At 41.1% G+C, this 12,098-nt stretch overlaps 1 protein-coding gene across 3 annotated transcripts in view; it reads right to left on the bottom strand.

The window, feature by feature from the left end:
• The window catches only part of LOC113021908 (mitogen-activated protein kinase kinase kinase 12), a 31,185-nt gene that overhangs the window by 16,060 nt on the left and 3,027 nt on the right, over nt 1–12,098 (bottom strand). The window contains exon 1 of one of the 3 annotated variants that reach the window (XM_080301571.1): nt 1,733–2,203. The exons of 1 other annotated variant lie outside the window; for it this stretch is intronic. The gene's annotated coding sequence lies outside the window, so the exon portion shown is untranslated. Of the gene's footprint in view, nt 1–1,732; nt 2,204–12,098 lie in introns of those variants that run through there. One more of the 3 variants, XM_026166738.2, reaches the window with a different exon arrangement.

Raw genomic sequence — 12,098 nt, 5'->3', positions numbered from 1 at the left:
GTGGCTGATTTTGCAGGAGAGCGTAGTCATCTTTAGCTCCATTTTAAGTAAAAGAAAAAAAAGAAGCTTTGGCTACTATGACGTCATATGTGCAACACAAGTCTGTAGTCTAAGTCTGATAGGCAGACAAAGCACATCTTCCTGAGCCTCTCATCAATATCACCAAACTGCATTTTAAAGGTTTTGACTTCCTCCACAGATACCAAAGGAAAAGATGGAGTTCAAGATCAGAATAAAAATATATAGATACAAAAATCCACAGACAATAATCGTTTTCTGCATTTCTTACAAACACAGAAAACAAGCTCTCTCATAATTTGGCTAGTACAAGTGGAGGTGACAGGTGTCAGTCCACATGTACCCTGTAGTCGGGAGACTGACATCAACTGGGTAGATGCCAGTCGGTAGATATAAAACACTAAAATGTGAAAAATGGTTATGAGATAAAAGAACATCCTGTCTGCAGCATAATAGCTAAGCCTTAAGTGGAGGGCACAGAAAATAAAGAGACCAACCCCCCGTTCTTAGAATAAACTGACACTGTTAGGTATCACACTGATACAGAGTATTACATGCTTAGCGTTGCATTGCTTTTAGTTCGGCAGGATTAACTCACTGCTGCTCTGTAGTCCTAATGGTGAGACAGCTGTTTATTCACATCTCACTCGAGTGACATTAAAATGGATAAGATTACAAAATAATGAGCAAATTCTGCAGGGTTCGTGAAAGCTGTACATTTTTCCAAGGGCAGCAGCATCTGCACACTCAATGGAGAAGAAAAATGCATTATTTCTCACCAGAGCCTCTTGAAGTAAACCACTCCTTTGATGGACAAGCAACAACAGGATTTACATGCTCGGTAAAACAAGAACACAAGTCAAAATGTTCGTAGTACTATCATCATCATGTTCAAGTTCTTGATAAAGAACCAGCAGAATATGAGGAACAGTCACAGCAATGCAGAGCACAGTTTTGGAGTAGATGGGACAATAAACTTGCACAATAAGAAAACAGGATACTTTTGTTAAAACCCCGAACTTGGAGCTCATCAATTTCCATTTCAGTCATTATGAGATGCACTTCATGCATTTCTACATCAGTCAATTTGGAGGTCAATTTGAGGGAAATTGAGTGAATTACCATTAGACTACATCAACCATCCCACTGTGACACTCCCACTAGAAGTAAAGTGCTGATGTCTGATGAATGAGCTATTAGCTGACTTACCCAAGATGCATATAAACATCCATAATTCCCTGTCCTCAGATTAATCAGAGACTCTGAAACAAGGCAGAGTCAGCCTGGAGATTTCATTATCCAAGAAACTAACAACAAACCCCCAAGTCTGGAAAAACCACCCTCATTATTATGTGATGCACTAAGAGAAACTCAACCACTAAGACACATCTGGTGTACACATCAGTCACATCCGACTGATCCTGCCTCCTAATAGTCCTGCTCCGTTTCTCACTTTCTTTATTTCGAGGCGTCAGCTGCGGGAGCCGCAGGAGCAGCTACGGTCTGTTACAGGCCAGCGCATTGTGGATGTATCGGAGGCGCATCATTGCCTCTCCTGGCACCTCCTGCGGTTACGACCCGGAGCGCCAGTGGAGCATCACTGACAGCACTGAAGTTACACTCAAACGCACGATGGCACTTTAAATTGGGGGAAAAAATAAAAGAAGTAACGTGTTATTTTATGCAAAGACCACCCGCTTCTCCTCATGCTTACCTGCCTAACAACTCGACTGGAAGAAGCCAATTTGACGATTCCTACCTCAATGCCGATAACTGGAGTCCATCGCTGATGACTGCAAAAGATTATTCCTCTCTAGGATTTATTGGTCCTTTCTGATTTTCTCCCTTGTCCTCCTGTCCGTGTATCGAGCATCCGCGCTCAGCCTTCTCTACATCCAGCGCGGGTTTCCAATCGCAGGGCTCTGTGGAGGTCTGTTTTTCTCCTGCGTTAATTTGAAACGATAGAAAACGCAGATATTTTTCCTTGTTTGGGTTGTTTTCTTGATCCTACACCTCCTCCCCCTTTTCAATTCCCCTCTGAGGATGCTGCGATATGCGCACTCCCAGGCAATTTATACGACCGTCTCTCCCAGGCTGTAGTAAACACGAGCGATGGAGAGAGCGAAGCGAGGCTGTGTGGGAGGGAGGGAGCGCTGATGCCCTCCTATCAGAGGAGAAATCTGGAGTGACGAGTGCAGTCCGGTGAGAGACGGGACAACCGCAGGTACACGGGCTCGAGTGAGGCTACTCTTAGAGCAGGGAGGAGGGTCAGCCGGCATGTGAGGTGACCAAAATGATGTCATTCTCAAAGCATGCAGCATTTGACTGGACAGCACCATTTAAATCCCCTCAAAACCTATTAACGCCCTCTGAACAGAGCGCAGAGTAATTGATGGATAATCTGCAGACTCCGTCTGCCACAAAAGGGACACGAAGGAAGGACGTTTTTTTTGTTTGTTTAAAAAAAAAAAATAATTATATCATCATCATCTCCAATCTCTCCTGACCCATTTCTGTGAGACAGGACAGCACATGCAGAACCTAAATGGGACTGTCCCCCAGCGTCATTTGTTTCCCTAAGCGACCATAATTAACCTGAATGAAATAAAATATCAAACTAATTTAAACAACTGTCATTTTTTCTAACACAAAGCTCAGCTCTGTTTGAGGAACCACGCCACCAGCAGATAACTGCCTTCACCTTAAATAAAGTTATTATTCAAGGTATTTTCAAGGCCTTGCAGCGTACAGGGCACACATGGTTCTCCAACTCCCCAAATATCATACAAACAAGATCCAGGATGCAACAAATGCAAATACATTTTAAACAAAACTAGACTATTAAAAGTACAGAAAGGAGAAACTCTGATGAGGACAAACTTTTTATATTATTTCACAAAAACAGAGTGTCTCCGCTACCTATTGTTCAGAGGGCTTCCTTTAAACTTGCAATCAGATCGGATTTTCAGACTTTTTGTTTTTAACAGTACCAAAAATAAAGAAGTAACACTTGCAACATTTTAACCATATCCAATCCATTTTTTCCCAGGATGTTTCAGGATTTTGTCAAGCCATTTCATGGGAATATTGACACTGAACAACAACATTACAACTTAAAACTGCCGACATTTAGAGAAATGCTGCAAGATGAATAATTTGTGTAAACAGTGGAGAACCTCCAGCTAAAAAGCATAAAGGGCCGTGAAACAGCTGAGGATGCTGTGGGTGAGCTTTGTCTTTACTGAGAGTGTAAATGGTTGTAGCTACATGACCCTTTTGAGTGGTAAATCCAAATCCAGCCCTTATCTCCCAGATTAAGCCCGTGCTGGGCTTAAATCCATAACGATGACCTCATTGTGCCGCTTGTACACAGTAGGGAAATCCTAGCTAGCGCATAGACAATCCACGGAGAGACCTGAAAACCACTCACAAACACGAGTATTCGCCACTTTCTCCTCCTACTAATGAATGCTGTATGAAGTCACGATGAAAAAAAGATCACTGTGCCGGCTCAGTTTGATGCCCCTCATGAAATCTGAGCAAGGAGAAACTGATTGCTTCTGTTTTCATTTATTCATCTTTGAGTCATTCTGTGCTACCCGAATCCTCGCCAAGTGAAAACAAGACACGTTTTCATTTTTTTAAAGCTTGAAATAAGATTTGTAATAAAGAAGTAGACTGAAAACAAGAGTTCTTTTATAATTCTGTCCATCAAAGGGGACCAAGAGCAATAGCAAACTAATACTGGGCCTATTAACAATTTAATAACTAACACAGTCAGACTCTGTGAGAGACTAAATTATCCTTTTCAGTACTTCTAAATATTTAATTACTTTATTTTGATAGTAATTTTTAATGCTTTTCATTTTCAAATGTGAAGGAGCATTATCTCATAGCTTACTCTCCCAAATGAACATTCAAAACACCCTTGCCAAAAAGTAGTTTATGAATGTTTCATTTGGGTTTTAATATCACATGAAGGAGAAACTGTGGGCTTTGCAAGGAAAACTCAGTAGCTTTAATCAGTCTTGCTATTTTATGCCATCCCCATCTACAATCCTCTTCTCACTGTGTCTTAAGGCGGTCTGAATAGAGAAGCACACTCTGTTTTTTTCCTCTATTTCAATCTTTTTGCGTTAAAACTTTCTTCATGATTTATTCAGTGGACCTTGTAGTTGCAGGAAGGCCTCTCGTCAGTGATGTTCAGGCCTCTAAGGATTAACGCTGCTGCCTCTGATGTCCACCAACGCAGCTTCAGCTCCTGTTGAGGTAACTCCACCAGAAACAAGAACAGAAGTAACGCTGAAGGGTATCGCGTGTTTTAGATACAAGCCGTCAGCCTGCACAGTGACAGCTTTTAAGAACGATACTCGATGGGGATCCCATTTACTTTTAAAATAATTACACAATAGATTTGGAATTCAGATTGCCTGGCAAATTACACCTCCAGAACGTAAACTCTTTCTGCATATATATATTAAAACGAAAATCAAACTTCTAAAGAGCAGTTGGACTACAGAGGTACTGTGGCGTCCATCCAAAAAGCTGATGTAAAAATGCAGCATTGTTTGGCAACATGTATCATAATCTGTAGGAGGGAATTAACAGACTCCTGCAGTGAAGAATGTCAAGAGGAATGTCATGTGTGTGCACGTGCGCATGCACGGCTCTGCTGCTGAATATACAGTATGTTTTTTGAGGCCTCGTGCCAAGTGGACACAGATTGTCCAAGTCCGGTTAGGAGGAAGGTGGTAGGGTATACGTGTGTGTGTGTGGCGGGATGTAGACTAGAGAATGAGGGGGAGGGTTGCTTCTGGCTTACTTGAAAGGCTATTTATGGATCCTCATCGAGAGGCCCTTGTGTTACTCATTGTCACTTTCACTCACACGTAGCTGAATAGGTGGCTCATCATTAAAGCTCACTCAACTCTGCTGCTGAAGGCAAAGTTGAACATAAGAAGCAAAGATGATTTTCACTTTGCTTCATCATCGTGTTGACTGGAAGCCAACAGCAGAGCGGCAGACATTTTTGGAGTTTTCTAATGACTGAAGAAAGATGTGTGTCTGCATTTTTGTGCACCTGTGCCAATGTGCACTGCAGAGTGACTTCTTCCCATTTGTTGGGGGAGGCTGATATTGGACAGCACTTTCATTAATCAGGTTGTCAGTACTGTTTGCTTCATCCATATTGTATGTCGATGGGATTCATTAAGATTGGCACCAACCGGCATTGATGTGCGATGGGAGGGTGTTGCAAGTGGGTGGGGGGAGTCTCCATCCCAACAAGATGATCTCACCTCCTGTCTGCAGCTCGGGAAAAAAAACAAAAAAAACCCCAGCTTTCATTCATGAAGTCCATCCATTCACACATGCGCGTGCTCAGACACGTGCACACAAACACACACACATACAACCCAACGTGTCTCCTAATGGGATGCCGAGGAGACAGTTGTGCCAATGAGGCAATATTCAGGTGAGATCACTGCCGGATGCCGTGGCTCCTCTTTCCATTTCAAAACTCTAAAGGATGTGTGTTTGATACCTTTTATAAAACTCACCCACCATTGTGCAACATCCTTAGAGAGGGAACAAAAACAGTGGAAACTAATGTGCGACAAGCAAGCAGTTGTTTACACATCCAGTAAACAATGAACACCATTAATGTCTTATTGCACATTTTTGATCTCTTATAACTACATGCCACAAGACGTTTCACCAGCTGTGACTGTTTTCTATTTGTCACCAGTCTGACTGAAAATTCACTGTCTGCTGAACGATACTGTGAGAATTACCAGAATGAACCAAAACAAATCTGAAATTAGTCGTAAGGCTCGATGAAGTTAAGCTAAGTTGGTGATTCAGGTGATTTCCTTCAGGTTTAACATTGTGACAGATCCCTTTTCACAAAATTTGGCATATTTAATCTTTATATACTGTTCATATTTCAAGACCTCACAACAGTTGGTAACATTTTTGGCCCAAATCACAAATTTCCCCATACTATACTTAATTTTAAACTGCAGGTCTACTTGGAGTGTCTAAATAGCCACTGTCATACTAATAAATTGATTATTAATCCTTTATTGACCTTTCAGAGGCAGGTAAAGTTTCTTTTTGAGGTTTTACAATGCTTATTTTTGAGAAAAGGCATCCGAAGTACACCAAAGTGCTTTCCAGTAAAATCATGATACAGATAAAAATCACAATATAAAATATAAATTACAGATATAAATAAAATATACGTATAACCATCAGGCTGCATCCACACTGGAAGTGATTCACGGTGACGTAGTAAGTCATTCACTTGCTACGTCGCTGTGCTACCATCACCGGTGGTTACTTTGTGACTGAGGGCAAAATTACCGACGATGAAGCCAAGTGGGCGGGACCTAAGATCCATTTTTCTGGATAGTGCTGGATACCAATGACTGACATATGACTTGGTAGTAAATACATTAGGGGGTTACCTAGGCAACTGGAGCCTGGAATGTCTGCAAATAACCAGCCTATGCTTCAAAACGATAAGTGGAGAGAATTGCTTCCAGTGTACGCAAGCTTTACAACAACTAAATGCTGCTGTGTCATTAAAAAAAAAAAATCTTCCTAACTATCATCTACAATACTGTGCATACGTCTTGAGCCACCACTAGTTTCTTTATGTTTTGCTTCCAAGATATCGGGCTTTGTTGCTCTTGAGCAACAGGCCAAATTACACAAGAACTGGACTGAAAATAAGAAGGAATGCGGTCAGGTGAGACTTCCAGCTGTGAGTATCTACAGTCATCTGTAAAACACAGTGGAGACACTCATGGTTTGGGCTTCATTTTAGTCAGTGGTGTTGGGGAGATCAAATTATGAACACAGAAATGTAACATTAGATTTTTATCCACAATGCAGTATCATCTGCAATGCATCTGATTGACAACAGTTACATTTTACAGCAATGACAATGATTCCAAACACCCTGCCAATGCATATGCAAAGCATACCTGAACAGAAAAACACAATGTAACACTATTGGTCATGGACTGGCCTCCCCAGAGTCCTGACCTCGACGATATTGAAAGTGTAGAATCATCTTGACAAAGGAGTGAAACAAAAGGCAGAAACATCCAAAGAAGAGTTTTAAATGTCCTCCAGGAAGCTTCATAAGAGAGTTCAGGGCGTGTTAAAGAATAACAGTGCTCATACCAAATATTCACTCTTCAGCTTATTAGAATTGTGCAGACTATGTTTTTGACTTAAATACCGTATTCGCATTTATGTTTGCACGTTTCAATAAATTGCTGCAACTTTTCCTAGCAAAATATAAAAAAATGAGGGGTGGCTCAAGACAATAGCTATACTTACAATACAACATAAAAATATTCAGAGCAGTGGTAAGCAACCATTCAAGGTAAGTTCTTACTGAAGCAGCAACTCAGGTGTCTTTATAATCTTATTACTCTCCGACTCCTCTTTAAATCTCAGCTAGCTTTCAAACTCCAATTCCATCTACACTAAAAGTTGAACATTTTGACTTGGAAACCCACAACCCCAAAACAAACAAAAAAAAACCTGCACTTGTTGCAACAGAGCATCACTGATGTTCATGTTAGAGTCACGTGGTCACTGGATTCATCTCAGTCTGCTATTCGCTGCCTTTTCGTTCCGTCGTTGGTCTCCACCAACTCTGTGTGAAATCCCTGGCCATTTAGCAGCTTCATGCATGACTATGCTCACTAGTTAGGTGTTACGTTGCTGTTTGATGCTGGTCAGATGGCGTACAGTGGATTTGAAAACAAGAACAGCATAGAAGGATCTGTCACAAACACACCCTTTCACATAGATAGCCAAGTTATCCATGGTCATTATTAACAGTCATGTAAATACACAGTATAGATTCTTTAAATTCAGAGACCACTATTGTAAATAGGTTTAGGAGGTGTCTTGCACAACTAAGGAAACATAGTTATGTTTTAAAATATGCTAATCCAACATTTAGATCAAGCAATGCTTTGATCTCCAAGGGAGATTAGAGATGTGTCTGATTTCCCTTTGAAACCTCTGCGAAGCGAGAAGGCAGCCAGCCAGCATGCTGCTGAGAGCCTCTGGCAGCGGCCCAGTCAGGAGAGGGTTAATAACAATAAAGGGGAGGTTGGAGAAGCCTTCCTGAAAGTCACATGGTCTGTGCTGGGAAGGGTGGGGTAGGGGGGGTTAAAAGATTGGAGGGAGGGCTGCTGGAGATGAGAGGGGGAGGAATCTGGAGCATGTTGCCGTAGAAACAGAATCCTCAGTTGGCCAGTGTGAAGTCAGAGGCGTAATTCTGGGTGGTGACTGCAGTTAGATGCTGCTGCTGGTGGTGTGAGGTGGGTGGGTGGATGGGAGGGTGACTCACACTGGAGAACGCACTCTGCATTCTAATGGATGGACACACGTGTATGCACACATACACACACCTTCGTTAGCTATCGTCACCTTCAATTGTCAGTATCTTCTTATCTTAGCATCTCCTCTTTTATCCTGACTTCCTTTGCTAATTTATATAATGGATCAGCGTTATCTCGCTATTTCTGACCATATAATTATTTCATTATGTGCTGGAAAATCCATTAGTATACGTTTTGTTGGCTCTACTTGCATGTGTTGATAAAGGGCATCTATTACGGGGAACTAACTGCTCAGACAGGCAAGTAAACTATAGCCATGTAATTGTTGACGGTATAATTGCACAGCACACGTAGCAATTAAAGCGATAATATGTGTAAACCATGCTCAAGATTATCATTGGATTAACTACACTTCCCAAATACCCTTGGGAGTTTAGCAGCTCACCAGCTGTTAAAGGGGGACTGTTAATAATTATGTTGATGATTTTATGCTGTTTTATTTTTGAGGTGTTTTTTTCCCTCTCCTTTTGGCTGCAGGGGAGTTAGTTTGTATCTCATTATATGAAGCTTATGTTAATGAACTTTGTCTCTTAGGATGCTGGACAATAACACATAAGAAGCAATATTAAACAGATACATATTTTCTCAGTGCACAACCTGAATCCTAACATACATATGAATCTGAATTTATACACTAATAAATTAATATTGAAATATTAAATATGAATAATTTAATATTGTGTTTTTAATCTTGAATACAATCAACATTAGGTTGTTTGGATTAACTTTAATCCACAGCTTTAGTCGGTAATGAGACGTGTAGTTTAAAGCATAACGTATACGTTATATAAATGTTTTCACCACACCCCTTTTCTCTTATGTTCACTTTTTAACAAACCAAGCAAAACATCAGATTTTCTACCGATCACAACAGCCACTGCAGTGCTGTAGCACTGCTGGATGTGACGTCCACTTGTCCAATAGCAAATAATGGTCCTTTGATTGAAAGCTGCTTTGGTCTTCCTTTTAAGGAAAGCCAAAGCAGGTTCATTTCCCATCAATGCAGCATGTAAAGCTGGAAGCAGCAGATCACAGGCACTGTGACGTTTTCTGGGTCACCACCCACAACTGTAACTCATGGTTTGAGACAAGCCAATGGGGAACAGTAAAGCTGAGTGGTCAGCAGTATAACGAGGCTGGGTAAGAAAAAAAAAAACTTAATCTTGTTTATTTGAGTTTTTTGTGACCATGACTCATTTCTTTTCTGGGAACAGGTAGAGGCAGCTGTGCCCCATGCACAAGTCAAGAAACTGGATTTTCTCTTTTTGATTTAAAATTTCCTTTCAGAGATTTGCTGTGATTTTGGCATTGGTAACAATGAAAAAAACCCACATCTGCTTTAATTGTCTGTCCTCAATAGTTACTGTTTCTTCTCGATTGCTTTACGTTAGAAATATAATAACTATAATATAATATAACAAAATAACTCATCTTCTGCGTGTTCTTGCCATGTTGATTGGAAACAAGTTATTCTGAAAGAATAACTTTGGAACCCATTACATTTTGCCAAAAAAGGAGTTCTTGCAAAAGTATTTTTTAATCCATTAATATTAATTTTGCTACAAAGTACAGCACTATGAAAAAGTCTTTCTTTATATTTTACATGTATACTTTCTCTTATATTTTGCATTTTGCACCACACTTGTTTGTATTTTTTAAAAGCGATCTTGATCAATAGTTTTCAGCCTTTCTGACGCTTTTCAAAGTTTTTCTTTGGATGGACATTGGCTGCTTTTTCACTCATTTTCAATCCAGTCCTTGTCCTTGACCATTTTCAAGTTTTTGCTTGCTTGTTTGTTAAATCCCATAATACAAATCACTAAAGCATAAAAATGCACGTAAGATGAACCACTGTTTTATCTACACATAACAGAAAACTTAGCAAAGAACCAATTTTAAATTGTATTATTAGGCACTCGGTTACTTGCAGCCTGTAACAAAGACAGAATTTGTTCCCCTTTCTTTAGTCAAATATGACACTATAGAAAGATTACACTTTTGACAGGCATCCATCTATCCATCCATCTTTTTCCGCCTTATCTGGGGCCGGGTCGCGGGGGCAGCAGCTTAAGCAGAGAAGCCCAGACCTTCCTCTCCTCAGCCACCTCCTATGGCTTATCCGGGGGAACACCAAGGCGTTCCCAGGCCAGCCAAGAGATATAATCTCTCCAGCGTGTCCTGGGTCTGCCCCGGTGCCTCCTCCCGGTGGGACATGCCTGGAACACCTCACCCAGGAGGCATCCTTGTCAGATGCCTGAACCATCTCAGCTGGCTCCTTTTGATGTGGAGGAGCAGCGGCTCTACTCTGAGTCCCTCCCGGATGGCTGAACTTCTCACCCTATCTCTAAGGGAGAGGCCAGCCACCCTTCGGAGGAAGCTCATTTCGGCCGCTTGTATCTGCGATCTCGTTCTTTCGGTCACTACCCACAGCTCGTGGCCATAGGTGAGGGTAGGGACGTAGATCTACCGGTAAATTGAGATCCTCGTTTTTACACCCAGCTCCCTCTTCACCACGACGGACCGGTGCAGCTGCGGCCGCAGCGCCAATCCGTCTGTCGATCTCCGGCTCCCTTCTCCCATCACTTGCGAACAAGACCCCGAGATACTTGAACTCCTCCACTTGGGGCAGGAACTCATCCCGACCCAAAGTGGGCACTCCACCCTTTGCCATTTGACAGGCATGAAATCATATTTTTGCAACAACAAGATGATTCCCAAAGCACTCTTATGCGATGTGACAGAAAACCTGGTGTATCACATCATGAGGTGCAGTGCGTTCTCAAAAAATTTGAGGAGCCTGAATAGGACAATAAAGAAGTGGCAGACCTATAAAACTCTTCTTCAGATGGAAAGTTTTTCCATTTTTCAGCATGATAATGCAGCAGTCACCAAATACACGGGTACATGGGTTATGGTAATTACCTACTTGACCAACTCACACATTAGCTGTATTAAGAATCACTAATTTAACTGAAAAAAGGAGTCCCATAAAACTATGATGGAGTTAGGTCAGGAGTGAGCTGTCCGTGGTACTGTTTAGAGGCTACAAAATCCAAAAGCAATAATGCACCAAATACACTCAGTAGACCTGGCAGCATGGACAGAAATAAGACTATGCTTAAATGTTCACAGGCAAAAACAAAACAAAAACACAACAAAATAACTAAATTCATTGCAAATGTTTAGCCTTGTGATATCCCTCCCAGGGTTTACCCTGCCTTTTGCCCTATGACTATGGATGAACGGACAATTGGACGTTTTATTTTTCCATTTATACTGAAACAGCTGAATGTCTCCTTGGCACAGGATGGTAAATGCCAAAAATTTATTTCTATACATTTTTCTGATCCCAGAAATACACTCATTTAACCTTTTGATCACTGTGCTTTTCCCTGAAATGAGAACATAAAGGATCGGACTGTTTTTTTCCCCACTTTCAAAACAGACTGATAGGCATAACTTCTTAATTAATCCCGTTCTTTCATTCATTCACTTTTAGTACCACACATATAGAATATTTAATAAAGCTCCCTTCTGAATTTTGTTATGAACAATAAGAAGGAGTTGATAGCTAACATTTCTGAACACAAGAATTACATCAGAAAAAATGATGAGAGGTCCCCTACAGCCAGACATTTTCAGTTAGCTGGA

This window comes from Astatotilapia calliptera, chromosome 5, assembly GCF_964374335.1.
Source record: "Astatotilapia calliptera chromosome 5, fAstCal68.1, whole genome shotgun sequence".
NCBI lineage: Eukaryota > Metazoa > Chordata > Actinopteri > Cichliformes > Cichlidae > Astatotilapia > Astatotilapia calliptera.
This window is presented reverse-complemented; position numbering and strand designations above follow the sequence as displayed.